Source organism: Cavia porcellus, unplaced genomic scaffold (genome assembly GCF_034190915.1).
Source record: "Cavia porcellus strain 051 isolate PalLab524CR breed Dunkin Hartley unplaced genomic scaffold, mCavPor4.1 scaffold_45, whole genome shotgun sequence".
Lineage (NCBI taxonomy): Eukaryota > Metazoa > Chordata > Mammalia > Rodentia > Caviidae > Cavia > Cavia porcellus.
The window spans coordinates 3,156,786-3,174,129 of NW_026947528.1; the positions used below are offsets into that span (position 1 = coordinate 3,156,786).

The window sequence follows — 17,344 nt, forward strand, 5'->3', positions numbered from 1 at the left end:
TGGGGCGAACCATAGGGTCGACACCCATCCCTTGTTCCTCAGCAAACTGAATATCACATCCTAACTTCTCCCAGGAGGGTAAAGTGAGGGATCCAGTGGGCAGAAACCATGGGGCCAAACCATCAATACATTCGAATAACTGCAGCACCGTTTGCTTATCTATCCTAATCCCTCACGCCTTAAGCAACAACCACAGCGATAAGGCGAGGGGGCCGCAGTTAACATTGCCCATCTTAACAAAATTAAAGAGCCCCGAGGCGCAATAGCCAACAGAGGCCTGCCCTTCTTTTTCGGGCAATGTCAATCCCCTCAAGGGGTCGACCAGTAGGTCCCTTAAAGTGCATCCACCAAGGGCCGGGTTGAGCCTCCACTCACCCGCAGGTACGTACTGTCTCTCAACACAGTCACAGGAGCCACAGAAGGCACGGGAATGGTTTTGAGTCCCCGTCCGGGCCACCAGCTGTCTGGCGCCGCTTCCGTCCCGTGGAATGGAGCACACGAACACTCAGCCTCTGCAAGCACCTTTATTGACTGAGCAGCAACCTCAATACATGTCCGTCCTCGACGGCTTCTTCCATGTTGTGCGTCGGGCACTTCCTATACTTGGGCTTATATAGCTAATGTTATCCAATCATGGGATTACACGTGGGGACAGGCGATTGGGCGGCAACAAGGAAGCAATCAATCATTACCATATATGGTGGGGACAGTAAGCCGAGCAAGAACCAGGAAGCAGGATGTGTGTGCCATCTTGGGCACACGATGGGTGGGGGAGCAGCGGAGGCAGCAGGTGGGTGCCATCTTATGAATATGCTCTCATGAATAACATGGCAGGCTCCCAACAATTCTACAATTATTTTATTTTATATAGAGTTAAAAAGAGTATCTTTTATATGGTCCTTATGATTATTTCAAAAAAATAGCAATCCCTTGATCAACTTCTGATTATAAATATAAATTTAGGAGAGGAAAAAAAGCAATGATCACATTCTCTTCACACTGAGCTACCCAAATCCTAAGAAAGTATATTCAGTAGCATATCTGCAGTCATCTCTGTAAAATACTCAAAAAAATTAAAACAATGCAGACCTGGAAGCACATCAATGTCTACATAATGGTAAACCTTATGCTAGGTGTGCTGAATAAAGTACATTTGCAAGAAAAACTCACATATGTTTTTACTCTGAATTCACCGGTGATATTTGACTTTGTATTTTTAAACTTTTTAATTTTTCTCTTCTTTTTTTTCTATCTTTCTTTTTTTCTTTCATTCTTTTTTTGAGATTGGGTTCTGCTATGCAGTTGAAGCTGGCCTTGATCTACCCTTGTAGCCCCGGATGACTTCAAACTTACAACAATCCCCCTGCCTCAACCTCTGAGAACTAAAATGACAGATGTGTACCAACATCACTGAATGTGTTTTCCTTTTAAAATTTTCTCCAAATTAACTTAATCAGAGTTATGTGATATTCTTATATTTTCTCAGGTTGAATATACAAAATCAAATCAGAAACCACAGAAAATACAGTTTCAAAATCCTCACCAACATACAACATAATGTAACATAATATAGCATAGCACAGTACACCATAATAAAACAAAACAAAATGCAACCACTTAACTCTGCTTTAAACCACTGCTTCCAAAGATACTTTAAGAATTTCTAAGTCATAAACTATACTGTAATCCATTAATTTCACATTTAAGTAGTTTTTCTTTGAAATGAAAGACTGCATTCACTCAAGCCCATATATAAGAATGGCTGTGGCAGCTTGCTTTCAAGGGTTGACCCAGAAACAGAAGAAATGGACATCAGCAGATGGGTGAGGGGTGTATGAACAAGTGATAGCTGGTTTTGTTCAGCCCCCCAATGGCATGTGGTGGCAGCACACTGGGAGCCCAGGAGGGATACACTGCTTAAAGGAGACCAACCCATGAGCATTTTGCCTGATCAGCCTCAGGGCCATCACCTCTAGGAAAGGCAAACTACCCAGCAGGGACACAAACACATGGTGTGTTTGGGATGGGAGGAATGGAAGTGATACCAGTTGCTATGAGACAAGTTCCCCAGGAGTGATGTGCATGTGTCCTTCCTTAGCATGGGATGATGATGTCCATTGCCTTGGAAAGCCTCCCCTTGCAATCACCACCTGCTCTCCCCTCCACAGGATATCATAGTATGGAGCTACAGTGTGTGGCTGAGTTAAATATCTAAGGATGAATAAGTAATCACTCATAGGCCCATGAGAGTAAAACTTGTTAGGAATCCTCATCCCCTGGACAGGAGGAGGTTATAACATGAAATATTCACATACTTCAAAGAAAATTATTATGGTTATTCTGGCAACATCTTTATACTCCCTAATGGAGTTGAAATGAAAGTAACATAAGCCAAGGAAAGAAACTCATCCTAAAATTTGACAGATCTTTAAGTGAAGCCTAATTCTCAATGAAAAAGACTTTTTGGATGGAAATGTGCACTTGGCACCCAGCCTGCCACTTCTGAAGCATCTACATGTCTGTTGTATGAAGTATTTCAAAGTGAAGAAAAGTGTAAAACCTCATTCTGTTTTCTAGTTTTTCACTTGCCATTTCTAAGGAACACAAATTTGTTCCACAATAAAAAGAAAGGAGGCATCAGAGGGGGCAGCCCAGCTATGGACCCCAGAACATGACACAACTTCCTTGGCAACAGGTCTAAACAGAACTTTGAAGGTTCTGGTTACCAGGCACTATTGCCTGGTGGCAGTTGACCTTCACCAGCACTTGGCTCATGAGAGTGACCAGTGAATATGCTGTGCTGTTTTCTGAGGCTTTGAAGCCCAAGCCTCTTGACCCTGCATGGGAAAACCACATGCAAATGAGTGAAAGGATGGTTCACTGGGCCAAGATGTTTCAGGAAGCTCACTGGGAACTGCCTAATATCAAGGGCAGCACAGGGCAGGGCCCAAGAGCCCCAACCCCCAAGACATCAGAAACAAGAGGGAGTCCAGGACAGGTGTCCCTAGGCTCAGCCACCAGCCACTCAGATACCCAACTAGAGGACAATACATTAAGTCCTGGCCACCTCTCTGAGTTCTCCTATACAATTCCCATCCTAAACAATCAGTGTAAGGGCTCTGAGGACAGGCAGTGAGGGCAGATGCTCTGGGGCAGGGGCAGGTGTTGGGAAGTGTGAGCCTGTGCTCCTGTCATGTTCCTACCCAGGACAGGGCTGGCAGGAGGAGAAGGACAGTGCTCATGCTTATTCAAAGCCTCCAGAGTCATCTCCTGTCCTCCTGGGTAGAAGTCTGGGACAGAGGTATTAGTCTTTGAGGAACATAAGGTTATCTGGGTTCACAAAGTGAAACCTGTGGTGTCTCAGAGTCTCAGGCTTCGTGTTGGCTGCTGGGCACTGCCCCAACCATGCTGTACACAGGACATTGGCATGGAGGTGGCCCCTGGGCCCTGTGTGTCACATCCCTGCTCCAGAGATGGGACCCACAATAACAGGAGGTATTGGCTCCAGTGCAGAGTATGTGAGCAGAAGGGAATGTATGGAGGCCCACACATGACTATGAGGAACTTTGGGTCTGATTAACCCTTCCAACATCTCCATCCAGGGCTTGTCAAACACTAAGCCAATGGTCTTGCTCCCAAGGAATCTGGATTGCAAATGCTCAACTACCACACCCTCTCTACTAAGCCTCTACCTTGTCCCAGGCAAGGTCACTGTATGCATATTCATGGAAGAGGAGAAAGGGGACAGACACAAAATCATTTCATTTCTTGTCATGAATGAATTCTGCCATTGTACCTCATTTTCTGTACTGGGCATGGTGTCCAAGGACCATTAGCAAGGTGTCTTCACCAACTGTTTCCAGCTCTTACACAGCATCGCCTCACTAGATGTGTGCTCACCTCAAATGTCAGTCCACTCTGTTCAATTCTCTGGCACTTGTCTCATGGGATTTTTCCATGCACTACAGGTCCTTTGGTAGGAGCCTCTGGGCTAAATGAGCACAAGAAGAAAGCAGTGAACACAGTGGCTCAGCCTTCCATGGCTATAGAAGAGGAACTTAATTCCTTCCTGGGGACTTTTCATCATAATCTTGGGAACATTCTGCAGTGCCTCATTAATGGACCTGAACATCCAGAATGAGCCTTTTTTTCTCATCTCTAAACTGGGGGGGGGAGGTGCCATCTTAGGACTCATAGGTTTTGTTCATACCTAGACTTCTGTTCAACCTCTTTGTTGAGGTGATCTGAGCATGCTAGTATTTCTAAGTTTCCCTTGTGAAATGTAAGTTTTAATAAGAGAATCCCTTTTTTTCAGGGCCCTCCTGTGAGCCCATTACCACTAGCCTCTGCAGACTAATTGGAGTGTGGGCTTTGCTTCAGCACCAAAACCTACTGAGAAGCCATGTGCAGGACACCAATTCCATGTTTACCCACAGTCTCAGAAGTCAGGCAGCAGAGAAACTGGTAGAGGTCTGTACAGGAAGCACGGTGCAGGCAGATGGGCCTCGCAGCCTGAAGGAGCCTAAGGAGCCACCCTTCTGGATAGATACCCCAGGCACAGCCTCTCCTCTTTGGACTCCTCCAGGGCTGACCTCTCTACCAAAGCTGAGAAGCTGAGTTCTTACCTTAGCAGCCCAGTGGGAATTGGTCACCTGTGGATTCAGGTCTTGGCCCTATGCAAGGGCCTCACTCAGCCCTAGTTTACAGTGCCAAATGGGTTGGGACTCAGTGGATTGAGAGCTTAGGGTCACTGAGGATGAAATGGGGGATCCATCCAAAGCAGTTAGCTGTGGCCCCACGAAGACCTGCTGTAGAGGCTGTGATAATTCTGATGGATGATCTTCCATGCCGCTCAGTGACCAACACTTGGTCGATGCAGTTCTGTTCATCGGAAAGGAGATCAGAAAGTCACTCTGTGGACTTCAGGGTTTGTTCAGCACAGGAAATCTTGAGAATAGCAAATTGTCCATGGCTTTCAGACAAATAGGAAGAACAGATAGGTGTTACCAACCCACAATTGTATATGAAGACACACTCTGTGCAAACACTTTTCTGGGTATTAACCATGATTCTGTAAGCAGAGCCAGTGGAAGCACTGCCCTTTTGAGTTTCGATGTTTGTGGGAGGCCACAGAGTAACCCTTGGCAGCAGAACATATATTGCTCACCTCAAGGCCATTTTTCCAGTCTCCATGCATCCCTAGTTGTGGGTACAGACCATGCACAAGGAGTTATATAGAGGCAAAGAGAACTGGGCAATGAATGCATCACTGCCTGAGCTAGAGACTGCAGAGATGCAGGACAGACACTGATTGATCCCTCACTTCTCAGATATTCATGGAGTGGCAGCCCTGAGCCCTTCAGTGCAAAGACAGGGCAGATTGCAGTCTCTACCTACTCCAAGCTGACTTGCACTGGGGAGGGGCAGGGAGATACTGTGTCAGGATTCCCTGAAGAATGTAAATGTGCGATAAAACTAAGGAAGGTCTCCCTCCCACAGAGACTTCTTTCAGCCACTAAGGGCTCCTTGGGCCCTCACTGCCCAACTGTGGGTGGGTGAGGATGGGGCTGGACATTGTATCAACTGGGCAGGAGGTCCAAGAACCCCTCTCTACAAGTGAGATGTGCAGGCATTGTTGGAGGAAAGCCCAGGTCTCTCACTCTGCTGGTTCCCTGTCTACCCCAGTTCTTCTGTGCTAGAGGCCACATTGGAAATATACGCCCATGTGGATCCCCAGGCCGAGCTTCTCCTGGACCAGCTGGAGCCCCAGAGACTGAGCCACAGGGTAAATATCTCTGGAGTGTAGGATGTAGGGTTGTGGGGAGGTGATGGCCTTGGAACTCAGCAAAGTTCCCAGATGCTGGGTGACCCAGGAGTATGACACACTCAGCAGTCAGTGTGGGGATGCAGTCAGGAGGCTTTCCTGGGGCTGTGTTGGTGCACATGACTGCCTTTGACAGCAGTGGGAAGGTTTTGCCTAGGAAGTCCATGGAAAGTTGATAATCTTTTCATTTCCTGCAACTACAGGGCCAGGCTCAGCCCATGCAGAAGCTGCACCTGCAGACTTTATGCCAGCTCTACCTGCAGCTCCCTAACCAGCTGTGATTTCAGAGCAAGAGCCAGTACCTGGATTCCTTTGTCCAACAGCTGAAGTTCTGAGCCTCCTGGTGGCTCCACTCAGGAGTCATATCTCGAGCTCTAACTGCGGGCAGCTCTTGACCAACACCTGCCCTGCCCCTCTCATCCAGATTTAATTACTATTGTTTTCATAGCTACATTTATTTACATTTAGTTAGTGATAAAACAAATATAGATAAAATTTAAGATTTTAGGGTTGTTTAAAATAATCAGCTTGCTGACATTCATTGCATTCTCAATGTTAAGCAAATTTCCCAAAGTCCACTTCCAGAATATATTCTTCAAATTTTTACACAATGGTGTTTTCTTTCCCCTCTTGCTCCATCCCAGCCACCACTGATTGTGTGTCTTCATACTTAACTTATATTACATTTCCCACATCAATGCCATAAAGTTTTCTTTGGCCAGGAATGTTGGTAGTGACTATCTTGGGTTAGAGTTAGGTTTAGGGGTAGGTTAGACTTAGGGTTAGGGTTGGACTAAGCTCCCAATTATTGCATCATTATCCACTGTATTTGTCATAAAAAAAGGACAATCAAGACAAACCAGCGCCTTATGCTGGCAATGTCTTGGCCCTGAGCTGTGTGCTCAATGCACAAAACTTTGAGAGCAGTCACTGTTGGTTGGATTGTACCATTGTGCAAAAGATAGGGCCCAATATGCACTCTGTGCACCACATGTGCCCTGATCCTAACACCAACATAAACAGTATACACTATAAATATGTAGTAAGAAAAAATATACAGTTATCTGTAAACAAAACACAAAGCAAAAAAATCCACTTCTGACATGTGGGGAAAAAAAGAGCTACTGATGAAAAATCTCACACAGGAAATACACGCTCTCCTTGGCAAGCAATGTTTCCTAAGTCTGTTTAGCTACCGCACCTGGCCACAGGTCTGCAGAGGAGGAGCTGGGCAGATCTGGGGTGCCCTCACTGGCCTCTCTGCGTGTCTGGAGGACTCTGGATTTCTGTGCCCAGACTGCTGGAGTTCCCTCAGGCTTCCAGGTGCAGTGAAGGAGAGAGGTGGGTTTAAGGCTTCCACATCAGCCTCCCCATTCCCGGCTTCATTTGGAGACCTGCTGAGCTCCCAATAGGTGGGCTGGCCCACACTACCAGCCTAGCCCAGTCTGTTTAGCTACCGCGCCTGGCCACAGGTCTGCAGAGGAGGAGCTGGGCAGATCTGGGGTGCCCTCACTGGCCTCTCTGCGTGTCTGGAGGACTGTGGATATCTCTGCAACCAGGGAGGGTCCACAGGTTCCTGAAGCACTGCGGCCTGTGGTGAGTACCCTAACCCGGCTGCGATTGAAGAACTGTGGAGCTTCCAAGGGGCAGGTGGGCGCACAGTGTCCCTGAGGCCCAGCTTGTCTGGAACTGCGGAGTTCTGAGCAGGCAGAGGAGGGCCACTGGTTCTTTAGGCCTAATGGCTTGGAGTAGCGCGGCGCCAGAGTCCCAGTAGCTCCAAACATAGAAGGGGATTTTCAACAGATCCTGAGGAAGCTTTCAAGTAACACTTGAAACACAGAAATATAGGAAAATGACAAAACGAAAGACCAAATTACAACCTCAAACCTCCAGCCCATCTCAAGAAACCCTAGGAGCGATGTATATAGAAGAAAATATATCCCATCCACCTCATATATCGGACACAATAGCCACTGAAATTGACAAGCAACTCCAGGAAGCTTTAAAGAAATTCAAACTCGAAATAATCTCCCAGATAAAAGAAGAAATGATAAAAGAAATGAAAGAGATTCTAAATATATCTAAAGAAAACACAGATAAAAAATTGGAGGAACTAAACAAAAAGATAGAATCCCTAGACGAGCAATATAAGAAACAAACAGAATACATAATGCAGATGCACAGAGATATACAGGAAATAAAAAACTCCACTGAAAGTTGTAAAAACCACCTTAATGAAAGTGAAGATAGAATTTCAGACCTTGAAGACAGGATTGCAGCTAGTGAACAGGAAAGGAAAGATCTTTTGAAAATAACAAGGAACCAGGAAACAACAATTCAACAACTGCAAGACGATGCAAAGAAGAATAACATAAGAATGATAGGGATTAATGAAAGAGAGGGAGACAACACGAAGGATGTCAGGAGGATATTTAGAGAAGTAATAGCTGAAAATTTCCCAAGCATGAGATCAGAAACTGACATCAGGATCAGTGAAGCATATAGAACTCCAAACACTCATAACCAAAATAAAACTACACCCAGACATATAATAGTCACCATCCCAGAAATCCAACACAAGAATAGATTATTAAAAGCTGTCAGAGAGAAAAGACAGATCACTTATAAAGGAAAACCTATCAGAATCACAGCAGACTTCTCAGCACAAAAGATAAAGTCAAGAAGAGCATGGAGTGAATTATTCCAGATCCTAAAGCAAAATGATCTCCAACCAAGACTGATATATCCTGCAAAACTATCATTCAAAATAGATGGTGCAATATGATACTTCCATGACAAAGAACAGCTGAAGAACTTCATGAACACCAAACCAACCCTGCAAAAAATATTGAAAGACAGTTTAGATACACAAAGGAAAAAACCACTAAGCAAAGCAAATAATTAAACAGAACCGAAAGATAAAGATGCAACAGCAGAGAGATAACATTCCTACAATTAACCAGCATTTAACAGTAATAACCATTAATGTAAATGGTCTCAATGCACCAATCAAAAGAAACAGACTAGCAGAATGGATCAAGAAACAAAATCCAACCATATGCTGTTTACAGGAAACCCATCTAACCCAGAAAGATACTCACAGACTGAAAGTCAAAGGATGGAAAACAATTCTTCATGCAGCAGGAATCCAAAAAAAGGCAGGAGTAGCCATTCTGTTTGCAGACAATGTGAACTTTAAACCAACAATGACCATAAAAGACAAATAAGGTCACTACATACTCGTAAGGGGAAAACTCCAAGAGGAAGAGATAACTATCTTAAATATATACGCACCAAACTCCAGAGCACCCAGTTATATAAAACAATTATTAACAGAAATGAAAACTCAAATTATCAGTAACACAATTGTAACAGGAGACCTTAATACACCAATGACACCAAGGGACAGATCAACCAGACAGAAAATGAGCAAAGAAATAACAGAACTGAATCACACCTGTGAACAAATGGGTTTGATAGACATATACAGAATGTTCCACCCAACAACATCAGAATACACATTCTTCTCAGCAGTACATGGATCATTTTCTAAAATAGACCATATATTAGCTCACAGAACATATTTAAGCAAATGCAAAAGAGTTGAAATCATCCCTTGCATATTATCGGATCATAGCGCTCTGAAATTAGAAATTAATGACAAAGGATACTGCAAAAATTCCGCAAACACATGGAAACTAAATAACACACTCTTGAGTAATCAGTGGGTCACAGAAGAAATTAAAGCAGAAATTAAACAATACCTAAAAGAAAATGAAAATGCAGATACAACTTACCGGAATCTGTGGGATGCAATGAAAGCCGTTCTGAGAGGAAAATTTATTGCACTGAGTTCCCACATCAGGAAAACAGAACGAATACAAGTAAATAACTTGATGCTACACCTCAAACAGCTAGAAAAAGAAGAGCAAGTCAAGCCCAAAGCCAAAAGAAGAGAGGAAATTATAAGAATCAGAGCAGAAATCAATGCAATAGAGACTAAGAAAACAATCCAAAGAATCAACGAATCAAAGAGTTGGTTCTTTGAAAGAATAAATAAAATCGATAAGCCCCTAGCCAACCTTATTAAAAAAAGGAAAGAAAAAGCTCAAATTCATGCAATAAGAAATGAAAAAGGAGAAATCACTACAGACTCAATAGAAATACAGAGGATCATCAACACCTATCTCGAAAACCTCTACTCTCAAAAATTTGATAACACAGAAGAAATAGACAGATTCTTAGAAGCATATGAAGTACCAAAGCTAGATAAAGAGGATATAAAACTGTTGAATAACCCAATCTCTGCTAATGAAATTGAGAATGTAATTGGGTCCTTGCCCACCAAGAAGAGCCCAGGCCCAGATGGATTCACTGCAGAATTCTACAAGAAATATAAAGAAGACCTAATGCCAACACTCCTCAAACTATTCAATGAAATTGAAAGGGAAGCAATCCTTCCTAAGTCATTCCTGGAAGCAAATATTACTCTAGTACCAAAACCTGAGAAAGACCCAACTATAAAAGAGAACTATAGACCGATCTCCCTAATGAACACAGATGCAAAAATCCTCAATAAAATATTGGCAAATAGGATCCAGCAAATCATCAAGAAGATTATACACCATGACCAGGTAGGATTCATCCCAGGAATGCAAGGATGGTTCAACATACGCAAATCAATAAATGTAATCCACCATATCAATAAAGCCAAAAATAAGAATCACATGACCATCTCTATAGATGCAGAAAAAGCCTTCGATAAGGTCCAACACTTATTCATGATAAGAACTTTACAGAAAATTGGAATAAATGGTCTTTACCTCAATATAATAAAGGCCATTTATGACAAACCAACAGCCAGCATCATACTAAATGGCCAAAAATTGAAAGCCTTTACTTTAAAATCAGGTACAAGACAAGGATGTCCTTTATCACCACTCCTATTTAATATAGTACTGGAAGTACTAGCCAGAGCAATTAGGCAAGAAAGAGAAATAAAAGGGGTAAAGATAGGAAAAGAAGAAGTTAAATTATCATTGTTTGCAGATGACATGATACTCTACATAGAAGACCCCCTAAACTCCATTGAAATACTCTTAGATACAATAAATAAATTCAGTAATGTGGCTGGATACAAAATCAATACTCAGAAATCAATAGCATTCCTATACACGAACAACAAAATTACAGAGAGGGAAATAAGAGAAACTGGACTATTCACATTAGCAAGCAAAAAAAATGAAATATTTAGGAATTACTCTTACGAAAGAAGTGAAAGACTTATACAGTGAAAATTATAATACACTGAAAAAGGAAATTGAAGATGATCTCAGAAAATGGAAAGACATCCCTTGCTCATGGATAGGAAGAACAAACATTGTGAAAATGGCCATTCTCCCAAAACTGTTATACAGATTCAATGCAATCCCAATAGAAATACCATCAACATACCTTATAGATCTAGAGAAATCACTCCTAAATTTCATCTGGAACCAGAAGAGACCTAGAATCGCAAAGGCAATTCTAAGCAGCAAAGACAAAGCAGGAGGCATCACAATCTCTGACTTGAAGTTATACTACAAAGCAACAGTAGTAAAATCAACATGGTATTGGAATCAAAACAGAGCTGAAGATCAGTGGAATAGATTAGAAGATATAACCACAACTACGAACACACTCAACCACCTTATTTTTGATAAAGGAGCCAAGCAGGTTCACTGGAAGAACGACAGTCTCTTTAATAAATGGTGCTGGAAAAACTGGCTCTCCATTTGCCAAAAACTAAAGCTAGACCCATGTCTATCACCATGTACTAAATTAAAATGTAAATGGGTCAAAGATCTGAATATTAAAACAGAAACACTAAATCTATTGGAAGACAAAATAGGTAGAAACCTTGGAGACATAGGAGTAGGTAAAGAATTCATGAACAGGACTCAAACCGCACGGGAAATACTTCCCAGAATCAATAACTGGGACCACTTCTTATTAAAAAGTTTCTGCATGTCAAAAGAAATCTCCAGCATAGTGAAAAGAAAACCCACAAACTGGGAAAAGATTTTAGTGAACTCTCTCTCAGACAAGGGCCTCTTGTCTAAAACATACAAAGAATTAAAGAAACTCAGACCTCCGAAATTCAAAGATCCAATCCAAAAATGGGCATCTGAGATGAATACGCAATTCTCAGATGAAGAAATGCAAACGGCAAATAAATACATGAAAAAATGCTCATCATCATTGGTCATTAGAGAAATGCAAATTAAAACCACACTGAGATACCATCTCACTCCTGAAAGAATGGCCAGGATCAAGAAAACCGACAACAAATGCTGGAGAGGCTGTGGGGAAAAAGGAACTCTCCTGCACTGCTGGTGGGAGTGTAGACTGGTACAGCCTTTGTGGAGATCTGTCTGGAGATTTCTCAAAAAGTTGGGACTGGAAATCCCATTTATTCCAGCTATTCCACTTCTAGGCATATTCCCAGAAGAACTGAAAGCATCATACCACAGTGATATATGTGCACCTATGTTTATAGCAGCACAATTTGTAATCGCCAGATCTTGGAAACAACCCAAGTGCCCATCAACTGAGCAATGGATAAAAAAGTTGTGGTATTTCTATACAATGGAGTATTATTCAGCTATAAAGAAGGATCACATTGAGATATTTATCAATAAATGGGCACAGCTTGAGACCATACTCATAAGCGAAATAAATCAATCTCGCATGTGTGAATACAGAATAGTTTCCCTAATGTAAGTAATGATTCAAATATATAAAAATATGTGGTAATCATGATTCCCCATTAGGTGGCCTTGAAGCCTTATAAAGTTTTCACTCATTAATTAGAAAGGCTTTATTCTGGGCTTCTTGATATGAAAATATTTGAAGCTAGAGTATATGAAGTTTTACCCAAATATTTCAAGGAAAAAGACACTATGGTAACTACTATTAAGTCAGGTTATAAGGTGGTGAAGTACTAGGTTATTGAAACAGTCATGCTGTGACCTCTATTGTTATATTGTTATGTCCTGTTTTATCTCAATCTCCCCCTTATTGTTTCAAAAAAAAATATTTAGTCATTTCTTATGTTTGTCTTAATTAAAGAAAAAATTCAAAAAAATTAGGATATATAAATAGTAACTCTTTTCGATTTCCTATTAACTTGTTTTGAAGTCCTGTAGTACTCCCACGATCTTGTTTTGACTGATTAGACTCTGTTCCATTCTATATGATAGTATCAAGTTTGAAGACATAGGCAACTACTTTGAAGACAATAAGATTCACTAAGATACCCATTCTGGTTTGACTATTGTCTTCTTTGGAAGTCCTGTAATGTTTACAATGCCTAAGTTTTATTGGTCTTGTTCTCTACTGTTGTGTCCAACTTTATAATATCTAATAAGATAGACAATTCTTTTTAAGGAAACAAGGGACAACGTTGATAACCATTGTTGATAAACTTGTACTCTGTTCTATACCATGTGCTACGTCTATCCTTGGTAATGACTGACAGCTTTGTTTTGCCATATTTGACTGTATTCTCCCCCCCCCAAAGAAAGTAATAAGCACTAAGGAGTAATAAAATCCAAGATGTGTAAATTTTGTTGTAAAAAAGAGAGGGAAAAAAAAAAAGAAAAAGAGCTCTAACGGATATAACAGCAAGTGTGTTTGGGGGTGTTAAATAGCTGACTTTATCAATGTTTTTGGAACATTGAACACAGCTGTTTGCAGTCTCCCTGTTTGAATGTCCACCTTGTGTTCTTTGATACTGTGATTTGAGGAACTATTTTCAAGAAAATAGTGTGTAATCTACTAGCAGGTAATTTCTTACTGTTATGGTTTTTTGTTTTGTTTTGTTTTGTTTTGTAGTTCTGTATTGCGTGTACCCTTACGCCGCTTTGGTTTGTTTTGTGTTTTTCTCTTTTTCCTCTTAAATTAAAAAAAAAAAAAGCAATGTTTCCTTTGTGCAAATGCAAATCTGTAGAACAAAGCATCAGCTGTCCTCTGTCTATGTCCTTGCTAATGGAATTTTTGTGGCTAATCCTCCTATCATAGTAACATGTACTTTTATACTTTTGTCTATGCACAACCTAGTAGAGACACATAGAGGACTCACTGTGTGCTGGGTACCACAGCTCTCCAGATGCAGATCACACTTGGTGAGACAATGAAACTCACACTGCCAATAGCTGGTGATGACTAAGTCACGGAAAGAAGGTGAAAACCAAACACAGGCAAATCTTCTGTAGGAACACTCAGTCTGGCTCCCAAGTCCTGTATTTGTAACTCAGCTTAGACCCCTGATTTCTATCAAAGTGATCAAAACTGCTGTCTCCTCTCTGGCCTCAGGATACAGGCTCAGAAGTGGGTGTAATAGGAACAGCTGGAGGTGCCCTGGCCCCTCTGCAACTGCTGTCTTGGAGAAAGACTCTTGTCTTCCTACACCTTCCTCCCTTGCCTCTCTCACTACATTTTGAAGGCTGAGCTGCTGCCTGGCAGTCTGGGTGGAGATGCTCAGCAGGGCCTTCAACATAGTTTTATCAGCATAGTTTTATATGTGACATACTGTGTCACATACACACAGCTTTCCAGTAAATGGTCTTGAGATAGAAAGATGTAGTAAAAAGTGACAGCTAACTGGAATGAACCCTGCTTTATACACAAAGGCCCCACATCAATGTGGTGGGTTAGGAAATATATTAGGTTCTTGCCCCACTCCGTGGCCACTCAAAACTCAGCTACCCCATTGCTGATCACACAGATTCCTGCCCTACCCCACCACACTAGGCTAAATCCTCACCCACACCAAGACCAGAAAACTCGGTGTTTGCTTCTCAAGCAATAGGCAGGAAAGTGGGAACACAGTAGTGCCTGGCAACTAGATGGCCAGACAGAAAAAAGAGATGACAGTGGCCATGACCATCTTACCTGAGGGTCAGTCACTGAGACAGAGGCATATTATGCACAGGTGAGCCTTGGGCCATCTCCTTTCCAGGTACTCTCCACTCTTGAAGGACCCAGAGACATACAAATAGCAGGGTGATGACACTGTCATGCTTTATAACACAGTCATTTGGTTTGGGACAGAACAGAGATGGATGGTAACAGTTGGGAAGAATTTATCCCCAGAAAACTGTTGTGCTGGGGCACCCTTATTTCCCTTCCTTCCAATGTGTGGTCCAGATCTCAGGGCCCTGCTTCTATGTGTGGTGCACATAGCCTTTGTTCCTTAGCCAGATCCAATTCTGCCCATCCCACAGGAGCCATTTCAAAGTTACTGTTTCTACTTGGATTGTGCCAGACAGAAGCATCTGCATTTGTCTCCCCACATATCCAGATATTCATGCATCACATGGTAAACCACAGATTAAGTCAGCTCCTTAGATGCTCCACAGATAGGGATTTCCAGACTGACCTTGAGACCTCAATTCTGAGCACCATGTTCTGAGGAGAACTTCTAGAGCTCAGAGCTAAAATTAGGGGCTCTTCAGTCATAAGCCCTGGACCAAGTGCAACACAGGCTGGACCCAGCTTGTCCTAGGTGATAACAAATCAGCCATACTTGTGGGAACAGGATTCTATCTCAGACAGAATGGGATGGGAGGGGCACAAAACAGCCCCTAGGCCAGCCAGCTTTGTACTTTTAGGAGGAGAATGGAATATAGCAGGAGGAGGGAGGGGTGCCTGAGGAATGAGGGAATGGAAGATGGAATAACAGTAGAAAAAGGCCCTGAGTTACTCATTGAGGGACACCTGATTTTGTTACCTACCATACCTTTTTTTTCCATTTGTTTATCAGTACCAGGTATCGAATTCAGGACCACACACTTGCAAGGCAGGCACTTATGCCGCTGAGCTAAATCCCCAGCCTCCACCCACCATACCTTTTGGGTGACAGCAGACAACAGTGACACTTGACTTTGGGCAGCTACACATACACTGCCTCCTCCTGTGATTCCATTCAAAGGTCCAGGGAAGATTGGAGTGGACAGTGGGGGCCCTGTGTAGACAAAGGTTTGTAGCAGAATGACAAAGACAGCGTGAGAGGATGTCCTGGGCATGTGGTAGTGGTACACACTCTGTGTTGCTCAACGTGGCTACTTGACACAGCCAGGGTCCAAATGCCTCCCTGACCCAACACTCTCAGGCATGGATCTCCATAGCTCATTCAAGAGTGCCACCCTGGGGTCCACACACATCAGAGAAGGGCGGCCCAAATCTATGGTCACCATAGCACCTGCTCCTGCCCTTGTTTTGTGCTCTCCCTCATGGCACTCAGCTACAACATGATGCCACATGTTAAGAACAGATGACTTGAAGAGTACTTGGCGGGAGTCAATGTTCAGCAGGGTTTGTGCTGGGGAAGGGATACCCCTGCCATGCATTAGTGCTGTGCCTGGTTTTAACACATCATGACACATAGGAAAAGTCAGTCCCCATGGGTTCAGGGATCAAGGGAGGCTAAGATATGCTGGTAAGTAGCTCCACTGTGTGAGAGTGGGGCCAACAGAAACTATTGTCCTCAGCCTCCAGCCTGGGACTGACTCACCTCAGACCATGGTCCAGGCAGTCTGTTCAAGAACTACATGTCTGCTGCTTGGGGAGCTGCGTTCCAGGTCCACGTCAGAACATTTGAGAACTTTCATGCCCTGTGGGGTACATAAGAGGAATGGAAGTGGGGAAAATGTCCATCACAGGGCTTAGGAAGTGATCACCATGGCACAGGTATATAATTTGTTGTCCTTTCTAAAGCTGTACCCCAACAGAGATTTTGGCTTTAGGATATGATGCATGGCTTGGAACAAGGCACAGAGACTTTACTTTTGTGGGGCATTAAAGTGCCCTGTGTCTACGGCATGAAATTTTCTCAGAGTTAGGGAGGTGAATTGGTATTTTAGTGGGTAAGATCCCCAGAGAGAAGAAACCACATGGAGCCAACATTAGCAACAGCAGTAAGCAAGCATCTTTATTATCCAGCCTGTATATATCAGCCGTCATCAAGCATTACATTCTTGCATAGTGTCACAAGCCTGAGCACATCCATGGCTGTCTATGTTAACTCATGCTTATATAACTATGTCCATGGTGTGCACATGCTAATTGGTTAGGTCAGATCCCATAGGTCCTCATACCTTTTGGTGTTGAAGCAGTGTGCAGTGGTTTCTCACATTCCACCACCTCAAAGATCAGGGAAAATGTGTTTATTGTAAGTGACCTATAGGGTGGACTCATGCACACAAAGACCATGACAACAATAAATGTAAAGTATAATACCACTAATCATGCCATAGTGCAGCTTATTGCCACCCAGAGCCAGGTGGATCCCAAGGATTCCCACCACTGCATGAGCAGGTCCTGTTGCAAGGCATCAAGGACACAAAACTCCATGTCCATTTCTTTTAAATTTTTTTTTAATTTAAAGATAGCAAATAAAATTAAAAGAAACAAAATACAAAAAAGCAAAAAAGTGTAGAATATAGAATTCAAAAAAATTAACTCCTAAAATTACTAGTT

The 17,344-nt window shown here is 42.6% G+C and overlaps 1 long non-coding RNA gene across 1 annotated transcript; it reads right to left on the reverse strand.

Moving 5' to 3' along the window:
- Positions 1-476: 476 nt before the first annotated feature.
- LOC134474943 (uncharacterized) lies at positions 477-16,476 on the reverse strand. The gene is made up of 3 exons (XR_010045871.1): positions 16,380-16,476; positions 15,715-15,779; positions 477-4,972 (listed from the first exon to the last, which is right to left on the reverse strand). It is a non-coding gene; the product is annotated as an uncharacterized LOC134474943 (long non-coding RNA).
- Between the last annotated feature and the right edge of the window lie 868 nt (positions 16,477-17,344).